Source organism: Gallinula chloropus (assembly GCF_964237585.1).
Source record: "Gallinula chloropus genome assembly, chromosome: 2".
Classification (NCBI taxonomy): domain Eukaryota; kingdom Metazoa; phylum Chordata; class Aves; order Gruiformes; family Rallidae; genus Gallinula; species Gallinula chloropus.
The window spans coordinates 95,334,841-95,353,534 of NC_140086.1; the positions used below are offsets into that span (position 1 = coordinate 95,334,841).

Genomic DNA, 18,694 nt, shown 5'->3' on the forward strand with positions numbered 1-18,694 from the left:
AGCACTGTTTTCAGCACAAATCCAAACCACAGCCCCATACCAGCTACTACGGAGAAAATTAACTCTGTCCCAGCCAAATCCAGCATATTCTGTGCGTATGGGAGGAGGAAGGGGCATTTATACTTACTTCAGAGTAAGCCTTTATTTGGTTCTGCTAGGGGCTAGAGAAGCTGAGCACCGTCTCATTTATTGCACTGGGAAGAATGAAGGAGCTGACAAAATACTCTTTCAGTTTGCTTGAAGCTGCATTCATTTCTCCAGGAGGGGGAGAGTGGAGTAGTTGAATGCTGAGAGGAATGTGTCTAATTCAGGAGGATCCTTCCTCCCTCTCTCCAGACATTAGGGAAAAAAACTCAAGACATGTAGAAAGGGGCTGTCAAATCTACTCATGTGTATTTTTTTGCCAAGTCCAGCAGTATTTGACAGTCGATTGAGGCCTTGTGCTTATGACTGAATAGTTCTGTATTGAGTTCACAGTTGGTTTTGATACCAGTCAGGGTGCTGAGCAAACACCATAAACAGAGGTGCAAGAAGTGAGCGAGCACTGCAGGAAGAGCACATGTGCGTGTGGCAGGCCTGCTGCCCCTTTCTGATTGTGAAATTTGGCTCACAGTATCATTGATGTAGCAAAAAAACCCCAACCCAACAAACCCCAACAAAAGGAGGTAGAACCAGTTTAAAGTATTTTTTATTACACTGAATTCTTAGGGGTTTGACCTCCAGTGTATAAATTGTTACCTCTGATTTTCTTTTTAGAAAATGAGAACATTTCCTCCATCACAGTTAAACCTTTTTTTTTCATTTGACAAACCCCGATTTGCTGCTCCTGTTTCTGTGAGGATCAGATGAGTAGTGGAAGCTGTACAGCAAAGTAATGTATGCTACTCAAGATAGTAAAATGCAGGGCTACAATAGGCCTTTTTTTCAGCAGCTGTAAAGCTGTTGTGTGACTACAGTGAATCCATTCAGTCTCCCCCACGCTGACTTGTGAGCACCCTGAAGAAGGGAGTCACACTAGTTGAAAATGGTTTCAGAGGGACAGGCTGATGACTCGCTCCTCATTTTAGTTTACAAGGTCTTCTGTGGACGTGAAGTTTCAGCCTCATGTGAATTAAGAGATTGATAATCTTTGTCCACGGTACTAGATTATCCACTCAATCAGCATGGGTGTTGTGCTTCTCAGATCAGGCCTCTGAGATGGGAAACTGAGACATGGGAAAACTGGGGGGAGTCAAACTCTTCATGCTTACGCTGTGCTGTATGGGCTCAAGAGGCATTCAGAACTTTTGTAGCCCTTCAGGGAGTGTCACACAGCATTTGCCTGTAGGTCATGCAAAAAGCTGGGAGGGTAGATAGCTGGAAATCTGTCCCTTAAACAACATTATTTGTCTCTTCAAACAGAGAATTAAATATGTAAGTATGTAAGTGAGAAAGGGAGGATTTTGATATCTTAAAATAGAATCCCCAGCCACCTTGTGTTTGAGTAGGGGGGAAAAAATGAGAGGCAGAACCTGGCTGATTCAGCAGGGTGACACTCCGTAAAGTAATGCCTTCAACACTTTTTCTTAAATTAAGAATGGTTTCTAGGTGGCGTGAGTCATGGACAGAGTGTCCTCATTTCACTTTGAACTTCCAGCCTCCTCTGGATTTGTATCACAGCTTTGGAGGGCTTTGTCCTCTTCCTGCAAGTCCGTGGGCTTGGCTGTCGCAGCCTTGACTGGCGTTGAGCGAGAGCAGGCTCCTTGAGGCGGGCAGCAGCACCGCGTCGGCGAGGACCAGCACGGTGGAGCTGGGGAGCCAGGGTCAGTTTAAATGGAGTATTTTGGATCCATTCGTACCGTGAGCGGCTTTGGGGAGTGGTGACATAGGCATAGGCTCCGTCAAGGTGTCAAGGGAAGCCCACTTTTCCCTTCGTTTGTATGGTGGTCTTTGCTCCGAGTTTTGGGTTGTTGTCTGTGGGGGTGTGTTTGGGAATCAACTGTGACGTAGAAAGCTGTAGTTTTAAAATTTCTGACCACTTTTGGAAAAGTTGTAATTTCTGAAGTACGTACAGACACAGAAGGCTGTGGAGAATGTCTCTGTTTCTTAATTAAAAGGAATGGAAAATATTATTCAGAGCTGTCTGTCTGTCCTAGCTGAAGAAGAAAACCAAACCAGTCTGGTTTACGTGCAGGCAAGGTCAAGTCCTCCTCTTTGCTGTGTTGTGAAAGTTTCTTGGCTTGAATGGGGCTAGTGGCAGGTGTAGCCCTGGGAAGGGTTTGTCTTTCAGGATTTGTGCAGAACAGGAATGAACAGAGTTGTTGGTCTGAAAAACTGTTCGTAGAGAAATAACTGGGATGCCGGCAATTCAGAGGGGCCATGCAAATGCAAGTCCGTGCTCTGGAGAGAAAGTGAACTCTGTGCTGCCTGGCAGCGTTTGCTTCTCCTAGCTGGGGGATTTTCCTGCCGACAGAGCCTGGTTGTGTACCCGGCCAGCTCCTGGCCTGCCTTCCTGCAGGTACCCAGAGAAGGAGGAGGGTGGAACTGGGGAGCAGTGCGAACGTCTTCTGGTAGCAGCAGCCCTTGCTGAAAATTCAAAACCCTTCAGACCTTTTTTGGCGATGGTGGAGAATGTCAAGATTGATTGTATTAGAGACCTGCTAGTTTCTCTTACTCATCTGCTGTGTCGCTCCTCCTCCCTTCCTTCCTCTCTCATCAGCTGGGCTGGGTTTCGTAGTGCTAATGCTGCATTGCCTCTCCAGCACGGCTACTACTTCCCCCACGCTGCTACTACAGAAATAACTGGAGCAACTCAGTGAAGATTTAGGGAGTTGGCCCTGTATCTATTATTAGTGGTAATAACAGTAGTAGTAGTACCACTACCACTACTACTAATAATAAAGCCGATGATTACTCTCCTGTGTTGCAGTTTGATGTTTTACATAATTATTTTTCTTCTGATTTATGTCTCTGGGCTTTTTCCCCTTTTTACCTTTGTAGATTTGTGGAGCCTGGTATATACTGATTGTGCTTTAAATGAATGCTTTGTAGTATACTGTCTTGCAGATTTTAAAAATAACATGGTTCTGAGTGGTCTAAAATAGTATGGTTTCGGTGTATTTTTGTTTGGTTGGGTTCAGTGGTTTTTTTTTAAAGTACAGCCCGCAGAAGAGCGTTCACACTGCTTCTGTTGGGGGGAGTTATCACAGTTGCTTTAGATAATGAAATATACATTGCAGAAAGGTCAGGGATTTCCCCTGAGCCACCCACCAATCGCTTGAAATGACAAGAGTGTTTCTTGTTTTGTTTTTGTTCTAGATCCTGGAGCACAGGGAAAGAGTTTTAATGCAAAACACCAGAAAAAAAAGGCTGCAGCATCTCCTGTGAGAGAGGGGGGAAAAAAGGAGATTTACAATTGCATCTTGAAACACTCATGTGATTTGAGGTAAGTGACTGGAGGGTCTTGTCATAAGTTACAGTTAGTTTGTAATTAAATTAATCATTGTTTACCTCAGAGTGTCGTGATATTTCTATTGAAGGCAATAAAAACAGATGGGAGAGGGAGGGAGAGGACTTTAATGGCAAGCTCAGAAACAGCAGTTAAAATATGTAATGCGCTTATCTTCTTGAAAACAGGCCCCATGAGGCCCGATCCCACAAACAAGCAATCCTTCTAACAGTTACAGGGGTTAAACCCTGTTTAAATCAATGAGGCTGTTCTCCCTGAAAGTTAGGCATGTGCCTAAATATGTCCAAGTTTGGAATCTGTATTGTATGGAAACTCTGCAGAAGAAAGCAACTGAAGAACATGCAACGCACAGCCAGAAAAATGCCTATACAGTTCTCGTACTGTTGGCCATAATGTCATGAGTAATCTGATTTTACAACATTCTGAAGTGATATTTTTGTATTAAACACATAGTTCTCATTTTTATGTTTAAACACCTCATTGAAATACCAAACTTCTTAACACAGCCTATAAATTCTACACCAGCTTTAATAGTATGTCTGCCTTAATTGCTTCATCAGCGTGTCTTTGAACAAATAGAGTTAAAAATATAAAGAAAATAATGTCTCCTTTCATAACTAGAGTTGCAAATTGCACTTGGATATTTGAATAGCAGCTGAACACTAAGTGTTTCATTGTGTTGTCTTGAGTTTAATATTTTTTTTAAAAAATGAAAGCAATCATGAGTCGCAGGGAAAAGTTCACCTTTTCCTTCCAGTCTTCATTTTTTTAATTTTTGTTTCTCTCATTAGAGAAGTAGGATGTCTGAGTCTTTTTTTTTTTTTTGTCTAGTAAAGAGAAAATGTTGCAGTTGTAAAACCCCTAACCACTAAAAATGCTGCATAAATGAAAGCTAAAAACAACTAACCTCTTCCTTAAATAAAATTTTCAACTCGTTCCTTTTTGCCCTCACCCCCCCAAGTGTGCTGAAGGAGACAAAGTTACTCTAAGAAACCTGCAGAACCAAAGGGCTCACTTAACAGGGCAGAAGCAAGGGATACAGTCCCACAAATGCTCAGAATACCAAACCCCTTTGGCTGGTGGCATTTGCAGACGTTTGTTGCTTACCGGGTTTCAGAAGAGAGGAGAGCATAGCTGGCCCCTGGTGATCGCTCTGTATTTGCTTTGTAGGAATAGTGCTATTAAGTTTCTTTTGAAATCAACAGGCTCGCTGCAGGGAGCTAAATATTTCCTTTCTGTACAGTGGACAAGAGCCATTGCTTGGGAAATTGTAATAGTCCCGAAGGCATTCATACTGATTTATCCAAACTTTTTATCAAAAACTGTAGCCAGCTCCTTTTTACCTGCAGGTCTTGTGCTAGGGACGGTGAGCCTAGACAGGAATACAAGACTTTTGCAGTGGGAGTCTGAGGTGATTTTTGTAGTTGTGAAATGAGGTATTAATGCAAATCTGAAACCACTGCTGTAAGGCCTTCATGGGCTCCTCCCCTCTCTCCCCCACATCCCTGTGGCTCAGGTGGGGAAATGCCTTCCTGGCTGGAGTGAGCCCTGTTTCAGGCGTAGGGTGACGGTCACGGCCAAACTGGTGAGAGAGGAAGTGCACTGCAGTCACCCACATGTGATAGCTCTCAACTCACCTATGCTTTCTCTCCATCCCACTCTCCTGGTGGCAAACATTCCTCCTCAGCTCTGCAAAGCATAAATCAAAATACTTTTATTCCTGTCTTTTTTTCATTGATGTCAGACCAGGATAAAACGTGCCTGATTTTCCTTTCACAGCAGCCGCCTTGTTGCTCTCTGAGGCAGCGCATGTTGAAGTTCAGGGGAAGGTATCTCTGTAGCATCTCTGTGGCCTTTATAACAGCGTCAGCTCTCTGTTGTAGTCACCAAATCATTGAATCTTGTTTGGTTTCTTTCTTTGTATTGAAGAGTGGAAGAACTCACTAGCAGAGTATTAAAGAAAGTGAAGTTCTTTGGAGAGAGACACTTTTAAAGATATATTAAATTGTACTGCTACTCCTACCCTTTCTTGATTATTTTTTAGCACGTGAAGAAATAATGCCTCCTTTTATGTGCCTGGAGAAGGTCCTGTGGTGTGTGCCAGGCTGTTATGTGGGTGCTGAGCTGAGCAGGCGGAGGAACCGACTTTCGCCTGCCTTGTGTTTTTCACTGGGAGTGAATACAGGGACTGAGCCTGCCCAGATTAAACACATGCCTGTTTTGTTTTGCCTTTCTCTGCTCTTCTTTCAGCTGTCAGCATGCCATGTTCAGATGGCAGTGATCAGTCACAAATTGTCCCCCATCCATGCTCCTCAGCTCTCCTAAACCATTAGCTTCTTTGAGCTCTTCAACACAACAAAGATGGCACCGGTTCGATCTTTTTTTTCCTCTTTTCCTCCCCTAGCTAATGGAAAAAGAGGTTGTTTGTTTGTTTGTGTTTTCCCCTCAAGTCAGCTGCATTAGTTCCCAAAGCAACTTGTGTTAAGTGGAAATGAGGCTTTGATAATATGTGTGCTTGCTGGAGAGTCGCTTAGGTTTTTTTATTCCCCCCGCCCCCTGTATATGGATCTTTTCAATGGGGCGCCTCTATTGTGAATCAGAAGGAAAGCGCACGGGCTGCCAGGCACATAATGGAATTGTTCATTTGTTTTTGTAAGTGTGTGTGTGAGCCTTTGTGAATAGGAGGTGGTGGGGACAGAGAATGGAGACCTTTGCTGTGGGGAGCCGGGAGGGTGCAGTGGCACAGCCCGGGGCTCCGTGGTAGCGGGATGCTGCCGTGCCTGTTCTGCTCAGCTCGGGTGGGCATTACCTGGGGCTTGCACCCCTTAGCATGTCAGCTGAAGATGGATGAAGCGTACACAGCCGTTGGCTGTACTGGCTGTAAACCACATAAGGCAAAATATTTGAAAGCTGTAGTATTTCCAACCCTTTGCCTCAACCATGTGCGCTGGCTTTCAAAAGAGTGATGTAAACATGAACCATGCCAATACTGTGCTTCCTCACTGTGAGTCTATATATTATAAAGGATGTATGGTATAAGTCATTTTAGTATGGAGGAGATAAGAGTTTGAACCTTGGATCCAAGCCCACCAGCAGCTTTGCAAAAGACAGGATCCAGGTCAGAAGCCAGTGGTTCACGCAGTTTCTAGTAGAGAGTGGTTTTAACTTGCTCCATAAAATGGGAGTAGCCAGAAGTTTTATATTGAGGCTTTTAAACAAGTTATTGCCTTTACTCACTCACCGTTCTCCTCTGCCTTGGAAAGTTACTGTGAAAGCACACCAGCTGTTTTCTCCAAGCCACCGCAGCCAGGACACACCAATTCAGGGAGTGGAGGTGGGCGTCTCACCGGTTAAACTGCCATCTGCTTTTTTTTCCTGAGGAATTTTTCTTCCAAGTTAGACCTCCCTTCTGGAAGAATGTCTGTGGAGTCACGGTGGAGGCCTTGGAGGTAGGACCTTGGGGTTTCACAGACACCAAGGAACAGTTGATCAACCTGGCATGGAGCAAACCAGCCCACAGTGGCTGGGCTCCCCACCTCCTAAAAAGCTGCCTTTCGTGATACGATAGCTGAATTACAGACATGAAAAAGGCATTGTAAACAAGAAGTTCATAAAGCCTAAACTTTCCTTTCTGGATAAGGGACTCTGTTCTACCCCTTCTCCTTTGCCCTTTGACACAACATTTTTAGGGCTTTAGAGTCTTTAGCTGTGCATTTACTAGAGGGGCATCTGGTTACATGTTACTTCCCTCATCTGTTATGTATGTCAAAGAGCTGATTCCAGCACGCAGAGAGTTTTACGTGGATTTGCAGTACTCCCAGTGGGATTTTGAATCCATATGCCAACGAATGGCTTCTGAGGATGCAAAAGCACAGTGTTTTGATTTACTGCACATATTACTGCAGTTTATTACTTATATATCACATATATATATACACACTACAGCCCCCTTTGTGTTTGGCAGAGAAAAGCTGGTATGGGGAAGATGATTGCTGGTGAGCTCAGTAGTACTGAGGTATGGTAGTTAATTTGCTCCCTCCAAAAACATAATCTTTCTGGTTAGGGGTACAAGAACTGGTTTTCATGGCGATTCAAACAGCTCTGAGGGATACTGCCCAAACAGCTGGCTTTGTATTTTGAACTTAACTTCAGAGTTGTTGAGCTGTGGGGAGATGCCAAATACCTCAGGCAGCACTGATAGCTGAGGCAAAACTCAGACTTTGCAGTTTCATCAGGAGAATTGGTAGTGTTTGCAGCCTGTATAGGAAGTGTGAGTTAGAAGTAAGTATCTTTGATTTGAGCAGCGTTTCCTTCTCCACTAACCTCCTTGTTCAGGGATTTTCTTTTTCTCTGGTTGCTAATTCTGCAAGTGCGTAACGTTTGGAGAAAACACCTGGCTCTTTAGCTGGTCTTTTTCCACGATCCATGTAGAAACCAAATGCGATAGATGCTATTTCTACAAGGGATGAACTAGGACTACCAGTTTTTGTGCTGCAGGTGCCAGTGAGCCAACAGACTTAACTGCAACTTTCTGTTTGCCCTGGTGGGACCATGCTGCCAGTCCTTGGGTAGAGCAGTCAAGAAGAGCATTGTCAGTAAAGATGTGTGCACGCTGATACGTTGCAGAACAACTGCTTGCCAGTTCACCAGGGACGTGAACGATAGCCATCATAATGGCAGCGTATGTCAACCGATGCGTGGGAGCCTCTTGCTAGCCCACTGTTAAAACCTGCTGGCAGAGTGTAAGAGGGGGCTGGGTAACGCAGGGGTTAGCGACGAGGAGCTAGAATGGGGCAGACTGCATTGAATACGAGCCACTGTGAACATGCAAATCTGGCAGAAGGCACGCTACAGCAAGAGCCCGGATGCAGTGCGAGCTGTGTGCTAGCTCTGCTAGAGGGCTTGGCAGCTGGAGCCCATGCGGGACCCCTTTGCTGCCCAGCAGCAGAGCTTCGTACCCTGGCCAGGGGAGCTGAGGGCTCACGGACCCCACAGCCCAGCCGCTCTCTGCAGCTGCGAGTCCTTCAGCAGCCGGCCATCCTCTCCTCCCCTGGCTCTCTGAGACGTGGTTCCTGTGGGCCGGGTGCTGCAGCTGCTTTGTTTGAAATGATAATATTTTACGCTGTTACTGTGGAATACTGCAGTATTTTTTGTAATTACGGGCTGCACGCCAGCAATGTACAATAACATTTTGCTCTTCCTGTGCTGTTGCTACTGTAGGCATTCATTCCAATTCGGGCTGCATTTGAAGTATGTGGGGTTTTTTTCTTCCCTAGACTTTGCTCATTATCTATTGTGGATATTTTTGGGTTATTCATTTCTACCCACGTCTGTCCGTATAAATCTATCTCGGAAAGCACTTCAGAGAGTGGCAGTCTCTGTTAAACAAGCAATTGTTGCAGCTTTCACAGAATTACATTTTTGTGAAAGTATGAGGCAAGAATGAGATGAAAACGAAGATGAAAATTGCTTTGTAAGTTTAAAAATGGTATGGTATTTAAAATGTTTGAGGCAGATACGAGGCGAAGCCTTTCTTTGACTGATGGTAAGCATATTTAGTGCTAAAATCCTGGTCTGCACCAAGCCATAGGTGGCTGAAACCTCTGGGATGGCAGAATCTGGGAGGCACTCACCATTGTTAGAGCCTGTGATGATTCTCTGCAGTTTTGGTTTTAACTATGAATTTATTTTATATTTTATTTCCAGAAGAAAGTAATCGTAACTTAGAAGATGGTCAGTAGCATTCATGCCAGCAGTTGTGTATTAACGTTGTCATCTTTTGGAGATTAAACTTTTTTGAAAGTGAAATTAAAGCCCTAGACAACAGTTTGCAGCTAGCCAGCCTGCGTGCAGTCTGTTTCTGGAGGGTAGAGGTTGAGCCCAGAAGGCATTGAAGGAGGCACAAAGGAGGCAATTAATATTTTTTTTTTTTTCTGGTAAACTCTGGATAAAATACAGTATGTTATACAAAAAGGATTGCACTTTTCTTGCATGTAATTTTAGTGCCCTTTTGCTGTGCTGACTCACCAAACTACTTCAGTTTCAGCCTGCATTTGGTTTGAATTACCTCAGAGGCCTGCATTTGTATGCTGCTCTGTAAAGTACTTCTCATCTGCAATCCAGACTTCTTTTTTTTTTTTTTTTTTTTCTTCTCTTGTTCAGCATTTCAACTGACTTGACTCTTTCATTTTCCAGGTCTCTATTTTACTAACATTTGAAACCAATCACTCTGTTTGCTGGCTTGGGCCCTGCGATAGGCAAAAGCCATGTTGTAGCAACAGGCAGAACAAGGAGTGAATCACCACTTTCTGCCTTTCCATTACATTACCCAAACCAGGACGCATAAATACTGCTTTATGTATGATACAGCAGCATGATTATCTCACTGTATTGGCGGAATGGTGCTGGAAGTGAATGTAATTCTTCCTCTACTACATCTTTAATGAGCTACGATTAGAAGTAGTGTGTTGGCGTGCCAGCGTAGATGTGTTACACCCTGAACTTCATTCGAAGCCGTTTTGGCAGTTAGATTTAGTTGACATTGTGTTGTTCTGGAAACCTTAAGAATTAAAGAGCAGAAAAATCTGCTTTGCTAAGTGAAAGCTAACTGGACAGTAAAACCCATCGACAAAAAAAGATTTAGATCTGTACTGAGTGTGAAAGGCTGCTTTTTGTCTGTCTTTGAGGGCAAGTTTTTTACTATATAGTAAAAAAAGGAAAAAAAAAAAAGAAATTGACAAAGCAGCACATTTCTACAGAGCTCTAGTTAGGTCCCAGGTCTCTTGACACCTGTGGCAGTAAGTCTGAGTCATAGGTAGCACAAAGCTGTGAGCCTAATACTCTCAGCACACCTACATAGGAGTTTAATTCCAAGTGCCTCTTTTAGCTCTGTGGCTTTTTTTTTCCCCCCAAACTAACAAAATTTAAGAGTCATTCTTAGAATTTTGCAGAAAAAAATTTTCTCAGCACTTGTGGCGTTCTGAAGGATTGACATCACTTACAGATCAGAAAATAGCGCTGTCAATTTTAGCTTGACGGCATTCCATTCTCTGCTGCAAAAAACTGATGAATAACAATGGATGAGTCAAAAGATTTCTTGGAATTTTCTTCCCCCCTCCCCCCCCCCTTGTGCAATTCCATTACCATTTTTAGCACGGAGGGGAGGGCAGTTCTCCAAAGAATGTCTGTGTGCTCAAACTGTGATTTCTTGAAAATTCAGAACAAAATCAAGTTGAGTGTCAGATGACAAAAACTGTGTGTTTCTGTGCATTTTGGTAACATTATGTGAGCTGAGAATACACAGTAAAAGGCAGGAGGTGTTTGGTAGTGAGGTGCTGCGTCTCTGCTTCAGCAGCACGGAGATCTCCCTATAATGTTGCTTCCTTATCTTGCAGTGAGTTTTTGCTTAATTATTTTCTGTGTTTTATCAGCTGTGCTTAGGGATGTTGCCTGACAAAACAAACTACCAGTGTATTTGGGAGACTTGGACCAGCTTGAAGCACTTGTTGAACTACAGCATCCTTCTGTCTTTGCCTCAGTTTTTTGCATGAAAAAACAAGGATTATGTCTGTTCTGTATTTTAGCAGGATGTTCAGAGTAGAAATACTAAGGAGAGAGAATTGTGTGGATACTGCTGTTACCTAAGTGATGTGGTATGTTTAAGATAAGCAGTGTTGTCAGCTGTTCTTGGCAAAATCACTGGGGGTGCCATGAGTGAAATTTTTAACTCTGAGTATTGGGTTTTTTTTAAATTGCATAAGTGGCCTGATTCAGGCATATTCTGACATGTCAGAAGAAAATGTGTGAAGTATGAAAAATTAAGCAGCTGAAAAGAAATGCGAGCAGAAAACAGGTTAAAGTGATCGTAAGGGGAGAATCTGTACATTCTTCTGCAGTAGATAGCTTCTATTTTACATTAAAAGTGGCAAAAAAAAAAAAAGGAAAAATGCAGTGTCCCCTTAAGAGCGGCTGTGTCAAATTTGAAGAATGATTTGAATTCAGTCATTAAAGTGTGAAATGGAGGGATTTTAGTTCTGCTTTAAATTATGCATCTCAAATTAACCTTAGCTGCAGAGTCTCTGCTGACGCCCCCGTAATGACACATTATTGGTACTAATGGCTTCTTTGTGACTTGAGATACAAACAGACATTCTAGACAGAAACATTTCGGCTTTGAACTAAGACACACGGCGTGCATTTCCGCCTTGGGTTTCCAGTGACAAAGCCCTGCTCTCCTGGTGGCTGGTGCTCCTGAGCTCTTCTTTCCAGCTTCCATGTGCTGCTCGTTGTCCTGACAGGCGAGGGCTGCTGAGTGAAAACCCGCTTTGCAAACTTGGAAGAGCAGGAGAGCAGTAAATTTGGAGTGAGTGCAGAGCTTGTCCAGACACAGAGTGTTGTAGTGAGGCACGACAAAGACTGGGATGTGTGCAGTGAACTGGGAGGGGGGGGAACTTCCAGTAGATTATAATCTTGGGAGGAAAAGGACCCAAAATTGTGAGGGAAATGGAGAAGAGATGCCAGGGCTTAAGGAGGAAGTTGCTGCATAAGGGAGGGGTGAGAATAATAGATGATATAAACAGCGGTTGTTTGATAACCCTTTGTGCCGTGCTGACGTGAAAAGGCGCTGTGTTTGTGGAACTCCAGACACTTAAGGCTCCCTTCTGAAGATTACCGTCATCATATGAAAATCTCACCTCTACCCAGAATTCCACTCATGCAGTTTGCAGCTTCTTTTGTGCTACCTACTGGTGTCTCTCCTAGGACAAGAATGATAGTTACTACTTGCACGTAGTTACTTGGAGGGCTACTGGGTGGGCAGTCCGAATGGAGCAGTGAATGAGTGAGAATGGCATAGCCTGGGGAGCTGTGTATGTAAGATGCAGACTTTTTACCTGTTGATGAAAAAGGAGGAGTGGCTTGGCAAGGCAGGCCCAGAATTTAGACCCTAGCTTCTCTTCACAAAGATATTAATTAGCTCATTGTCTTATTCTCATTTTCTCAGTGGGATGTGGAGATGTGGGATGCTGTCTGCCTTCCCGTCTGAGCTGCAGCTCTGGGAATTTGCTTGCTGGCTATGGCAGGAGTGATGGAGAGGTGGAGAGGTGCTCCTGCCCCGTGGTTCCGTCGCATGGTCTATTACAGGCTGTGTGACATCGCGTGACTTTCTGTACTGCTCTGCTCTCAGCAGGGAGTGCTGGGAAGTAAACAGTCTTGTGACATTCTGGATCCAAAGCAGGATGGTATTTGAGGGTGTAGAATCAAATGGGAAAAAAAAATATTAGGTGCCTCCTCTGTATTCCTAAAAGGAATGACATCTCTGAACTGGGACCCATACTTTAAAAAAAAAAAAAAAGATATGCTATAGGTCACATTTACTAATGCATTAGAGATATTTGTATGAATAATTAAAACACCATTTAGGATTGTGACAGTAATAGAACAGAATGCATTTTGTCATTTTTCTTTTCTGCTCCTTTTTGTTGATTGATGAATTTATTGATTTCTTCCATTAATTTAGAGTAGATATCCTAAACTTTTTTTACGTTAATAAGCTGTTGAGAGTGCTAATGGAATGAAAAGAAGTCAGAATTTACTAATAAAGGTCTGAAAAATTGAGGCCTAGAACACATATCTAGTATTTGGCATCAACTAGTTTTGTAAAATATTAGAGCCTTTGTTTGTCCTAATTGTTAATTCAGAAAATATTCATTTGATATTCATTATGAATAGCCTAATAGCACATTGGAAAAAATGGAAAATAAAGGCAACGAGCTAGCTCAGATTTTCCGTTGTATTTGTAGTTAACCTTAAGCTGGTTGGAGTCAGTGGGAATGTGTCGTGTGAGTTGGAGAGCAGAACTTCACTGTTACAAACAGCCGTCCTCCTGAAACCATGCACGAGAAAATGAACAAACTTGTGAAACTGAGGTCTGAAAAACACAGACAGGTGTGATCCCCGAGTCCCAAAGTCGGAATTGTGTTAAATTTCACACACATCTGCACTCCAAATCTTTTCATATTTCTTTGCTCAAATTTCTTCTCATTAATGTCTTTGATTTTTCCTTATAGTTTGCATTCATTTAATTAACCACCATTTTTTCCCACCTTCAGAAATAACTGCTTTATGAATTTATGTTAACGTATGTTAAATATGAACACTTCACAATTGTTAGGTCCGTGCTGCTGTGATACTCTTTCAGGACCATGTTTCTGTTTTCTAGCTACAATGGACAATTTGTCGCAACACTTAAATTAGCATCATGTGTTTTATTTGGTACTATTGTTTTAGCCACGCTTGGGATATGTGTTCATATGTGTTTTGGGGACCAGTTTTGGATGCAGGAATATGACCAGTACTGAACTGATACTTAATGCCCTGGGTTGTGTTATTTTTAGAGTGTTTGTGACATGTCGCGTCTGATGGTGTGAACTAACTTTCTCCTTCGTGTGTGTCTTGCTGTGTACTCTTGAGTCTGTTTGGGTGACTGGTGTTCTTCAGGGGTCAGTATTGGGACAGGCCCCTTTTAATATCTTTGTCAACAGCATGAACAGTGGGATTGAGTGCAGCCCATGTCCCTTCCAGTCTAAACCGTTCTATGATTCTATAATTTGTCATTGTACACACTACTAACATAATGGGAATTGTAATCATGTAATCATAGAGCCAGTGACAGAAAAAACATAAAATACAGTGGGTGCTTAGGATGCGTGTATTTCTTTCATTGTTTGATTTGGATATGGCATGAGTTGGGTGTGTTCTGTGGGGGTTTTTTTAGCTGTTTTTTCTTTCCCATTGATAAGCAATGAATGGGAAGGGGACCAGTGCTGTCACTCTAGGCCTCTCTGCTCATCCCTGTGAGTGTTTTTTCAAGGCTTTTCAAACAGGAGGTCATCCCTTATAGTGTCAAGCGTGTGCCATCCCAAAGCAGTGTATTGTTTGGGGCCAGGGTTGGCCCCATGCATTGTTCTTGTGTCAGCTGCCTCTGTTTAGAGGCAAGAGTTGTGCTCTCAGAGGCACGTGCTTCTGCCTACCAGCTACTGGTGACATACAGGCTTTACCAGGGAGAAAGAGTTGGTCTGGCTATGGGTATGGTCAGTCTAGGTTTTAGCTGTGGTTCTAGGGAATGGTTACCATTCCAGCTTAAATTTGAGGTGCCTTGCTCTTGCTCTGTTGCCTAATACAAAGTGAGCCCCAGAAACTAACTGATGCGCAGGGGGATGTGGTGTAGCTGTCTCTATATGGAAAGTGCTGTATGAAATTGTTCCACTTACTGTTGTTGCATGTAACACCTACAGTGACTATAAATGAAGGATATTAGAGGGGGAAAAAATATCTTATTATTTCAGTTAGTTTACTTTGTGCATATTTGACAGCCCTCTGTGTATAGTCAGTTACATAATTTCCTGGGATAGTCAGATTTCTCTTTATTTGTGTGGCTCTTTTGGCAACAGGGGAAAGAAAATACATTAAGGATCAGAAAATGTGGCTATAAAGCCAGGAAAAATTGTCGGCAACCTCAAGAAGAGATCTAAGTATGTGGAACTGCTTTTGACTCATCTTTGAAAAGCAACTCAATTCCGGAATAACAGTGCCCTTTTGGGCTGCATTTCAAGACAGTATGATTGTACTCAGACAGGAATTACAAGGATCGATAGCAAGCCCAACACATCCTTTCTTTTCATGACAGGTTTGCTGATTGCCACCAGAGCAATAATAGCAGACTGGCCAGCATAAACACCAGCAGCAGAAATCATGGATCTTTTTTGTCTCCATCACAGTGTGTGTTTAGGGTTACGCTCTTTGTTGTGGTGCCTTTACACCCACAGTCCGTGGGGAAGGAGAGGTGTTTTCCCTGGTCACCTTCCCCTCTCTCTTGCTTTTACGCTTCCACCTTGAGTTAGGGCTGGGCTGTTTGGTGTCTTTCCAGTGACAGAGCAGGGCAGGGAGAGCACGCCTAGCCAGAAAGATAAGGGAATAGGTCATTCTGAGATACCAGTGTTTTACAAGGTGCAATTTTTTACTGCGTATGATGCTTGGGAACTAGTATGGAGGAAGATTTTCCCTGGGTGTGTGTCAGGAGCCCTCCTGCACTGGGGCTGCGGGGGAGCTGAGCACAGGGTTTCTATTTTGTGGAGGACAGGCCCCGTGCTTTCGCTGTGTTCTGGCAGCCTGACATGGCAGTGAGTTGGTAACCTGTGTGGTGTTAGGGTTTTTTTCATCTGCCTGCCTCGGTTAACTGAAGCTCTGTGACTTTTTAACCTGCTGTCCATAGGCCGTTGTTTTACAAGCTCATTAAGGTGGCCGGGATGGCAACAGCAGCAGTCCTGCCCCCTCCTTGGGTGCTCATTAGATGACTTCCTTGTGCTGACATAAGCGTTGTGTAGTCATGCTCTGAGCCAGGTCTGGGAAAGGATCCAAGTCAAAAATAATCCCTAAAAAAAAAAAGAAAAAAAAAAGAAAAAGAAAAAGAAGAAGAAGCTGTGTTTTCAGCAGGATCTGTTCCCGGATCTAGCTCACCATCGTTCTCACACCGGCCTGGAAAGTGTGAGGGTTTGTACTAGCACAGGGGGAGGTGGGAATGAGCAGCTGGGCCAAGGTGGTCATGGGTGCTCTTGGTGGCAGGAACACTGCCTGTTTGCATGGTGTCAGCCCGAGGAAACGGGGCTCTCATGAACTTGTCTTTCTGAAAGTCTGTTGGCCCAGCTGCTATTCCAGTAAATTCCAAAGCTGTCAGGCAGTTCTGGCCAAATGTGTCTGCAAAGTAGCTTTCAAAGGTGTGAAGACCCCCTGAGCACAGCAATGCATGGTGGCTGGTAGACAGACCCAAATCAACTCCTCCCCAGTGATAAAAAGTTGTCACCAGGGGTACAGCTGCTGACCTCATCAGGCCTTCTGTCCTCGTGGTTGAATCGTACCCGTTTTGCAGGGGGTTCGACTGTTGAGCAGCTGATGGGAGAAGAGCACAAAGCACTCTCTGGGAGTGACTGTTCATTTCAAGGGGCAGGAACAGTTCACCTCTTGGGCCCTGACTTCCAGTTGTGAGATGGGTGTTTTTGGTTTGTTTTCTGTGTTGTTGGGTGTTTTTTTTTTTAAATTCACTCTAGGAATCAAAATTGCTGGAAGCTGGGAAAGTTCGGAGGTGGGCAGCCAAGACCCGAAGGTCTTTCTAGCCCCACCTCTACATAGCTTCCCTTGAATGCCTGGTGGCATCTTTGTGCCCTGCTACGTCCAGCTTCCATCCCCATGGGGCTGTGCTTCTCTTCTGCAGGTGTGCCTGGGTTTCACCTGCCCAGCCTGCCCCGCTGCACAGGCAGCCCTGCTCTGTACCACTGCCGAGGAGCTAATATGAAGATACACATTGTGGTTTCCTGCTGTTTTGCTTTGTAACCAATCCACTGGTAAATATAGCTTGTGTGTGGTTATAAATTCATTCTCTCATTATGGGCAGTCGTTGTGCAATAATTATGTAGAAATTATGACTGAGGATTGTTGTGGATGGGTTTGTTTTGTTTATTTTTTGCTTAGTAATTTTTTTTAATTGTTTTTTGCGCTTGACATGGCCTGCAGTGGGAGGGAAGAGCAGGCTGTGGTATCTGTACTAAGACAGGGCCGCAGGCAGGTGTCAGGATTTGGGGTGGGCACAGGCACCGTGTCTCTGGCTGCTGACTTTGATGTGGCTCCCGCTGCATGGCACTGCAAGGCACATCGGGACCTGCGCTATTCAGACACGTTTTTATTCTTGCTTGACACTGTGGGCAGACGTGCTGCCCCTCCCTGCAGGTTGGGTACTGTACATGTGTTTATTCTGAAACAAACCCCTCCCGTCTCTGGAGGTGCTGGCTCTGTACTTCCTGAAGCCATTGTATCTCTGGCTGCTTCCAGGCCTGCTCTCTAGGCAGAATTCTCCTGGTCCTGCTGCCTGGCCTTGGCCATGGGATTGAGGTGTCTACCCACCCCCCACTCCATGTGGTTTTCTGTTGAGATGGGGTCCCTTCTGTAATCCCTTTCTCTGGTCGTATGTGGAATTAAAGTAGCGAGGGGGAGGAAGGGGCTCTGTGTGTGTGTTTGTTGATTCTCCCCCTCCCCGCCCTTTATTTAAAATTCCTGTCAAGCGGATCCAGAACAACATTGCTTGTCCCTGCTGCATTCTCATTTTCCTCCCATCCTTCCTTTAATTTTATATTATCCCCTGCGCTGTGTTTGCAGGCCATATGTGTCCTTTGAACTCTGAAGAAGCTGTGCCAAAAGGAAGCCTTCCTATCCCCTCCTCTCATCTTGGAGCTGCTCTTAGATAATTGCAATTAGTATACAATGCAGAGCAAACCCAGAAGTGAAGTTCATGGGTGAGTGTCTGCAGATTTCCTGAGGGCTTCAGAAACGCTTGCTTTTGCTCTTCGCTTTTGCTCTTTAAACCTGCTGCAGTTCCTGGAGTCCGAAACAGCTTCTCCTGCTCTGGAAGGTGTTTGGAACCCGAATTCAAGTACCACACCCCTAGCCAGGCACAGGGATGGCTGAAGCTCCTGGCAGGATGCCAGGGCCTCTGCGTAGAGGAAGGTGGAGCTGCCCATCATTGTGTTACCGCACTTGGCAGAAGCCGGGCAGGGAATAAATGGCTTCAGGAGTGTGCTGTAGTAGAACAAGCCCTTCAACTGTGTTCCCAGGGAGAGGTGGGCAGGTTGCCTGCTGAAAACTGACAGCAGTGGGAGAAGTAAAACTCATCCCATTAAACAAAAAGTGGGGGACTTACGTCACATCATTCATGAGATGAGAAGAGGGGTGCACTGTTGGGCCAGCATGCCCCTGTGGCTACCGGGCAGGGGGGGTACTGCCATCAGCTGCTGCCTCAGCCGGAGGGATCGCTGTTGTGCTGGGCTTGAGATTTCAGGGGGGATAACCTCCATGATAACCATCACTCCAAGGGGTGGCAGGCACGTTTTGAGTACCTTTCCCTTAAAGGGAAGTGTCTTCTGCTTTAAACCAGGTTTCTGACCTCATTCCTCAAAGGAGTTTTAAATGGGGAGAAATAGGAGTAGTAATTAGCACCTCATTAAGTACTTGTAGTCAAGTATGATAATTTTCTTGAAAGGATAATGTATTAGATGAATAAAAATACTCTCCATTAAAAAATGAACACAGAGTCATTTTAAACCACAAAGATTATTGTACATTTCTGAAAAATTAATGTGATTAAAGCAAAATATATTTAATAAATTAAAAAGACCCTGTTAGGCTGTTTAACTTGTTGAT

General features: G+C 44.2%; 1 long non-coding RNA gene across 1 annotated transcript in view; it reads left to right on the plus strand.

Moving 5' to 3' along the window:
* Positions 1-3,438, plus strand: part of LOC311188648 — a 64,975-nt gene extending 61,537 nt beyond the window's left edge. Inside the window, exon 3 of the long non-coding RNA XR_014617126.1 lies at positions 3,298-3,438. This is a non-coding gene — a long non-coding RNA (uncharacterized lncRNA). The remainder of the gene's footprint in view (positions 1-3,297) is intronic.
* The last annotated feature ends 15,256 nt before the right edge of the window (positions 3,439-18,694 follow it).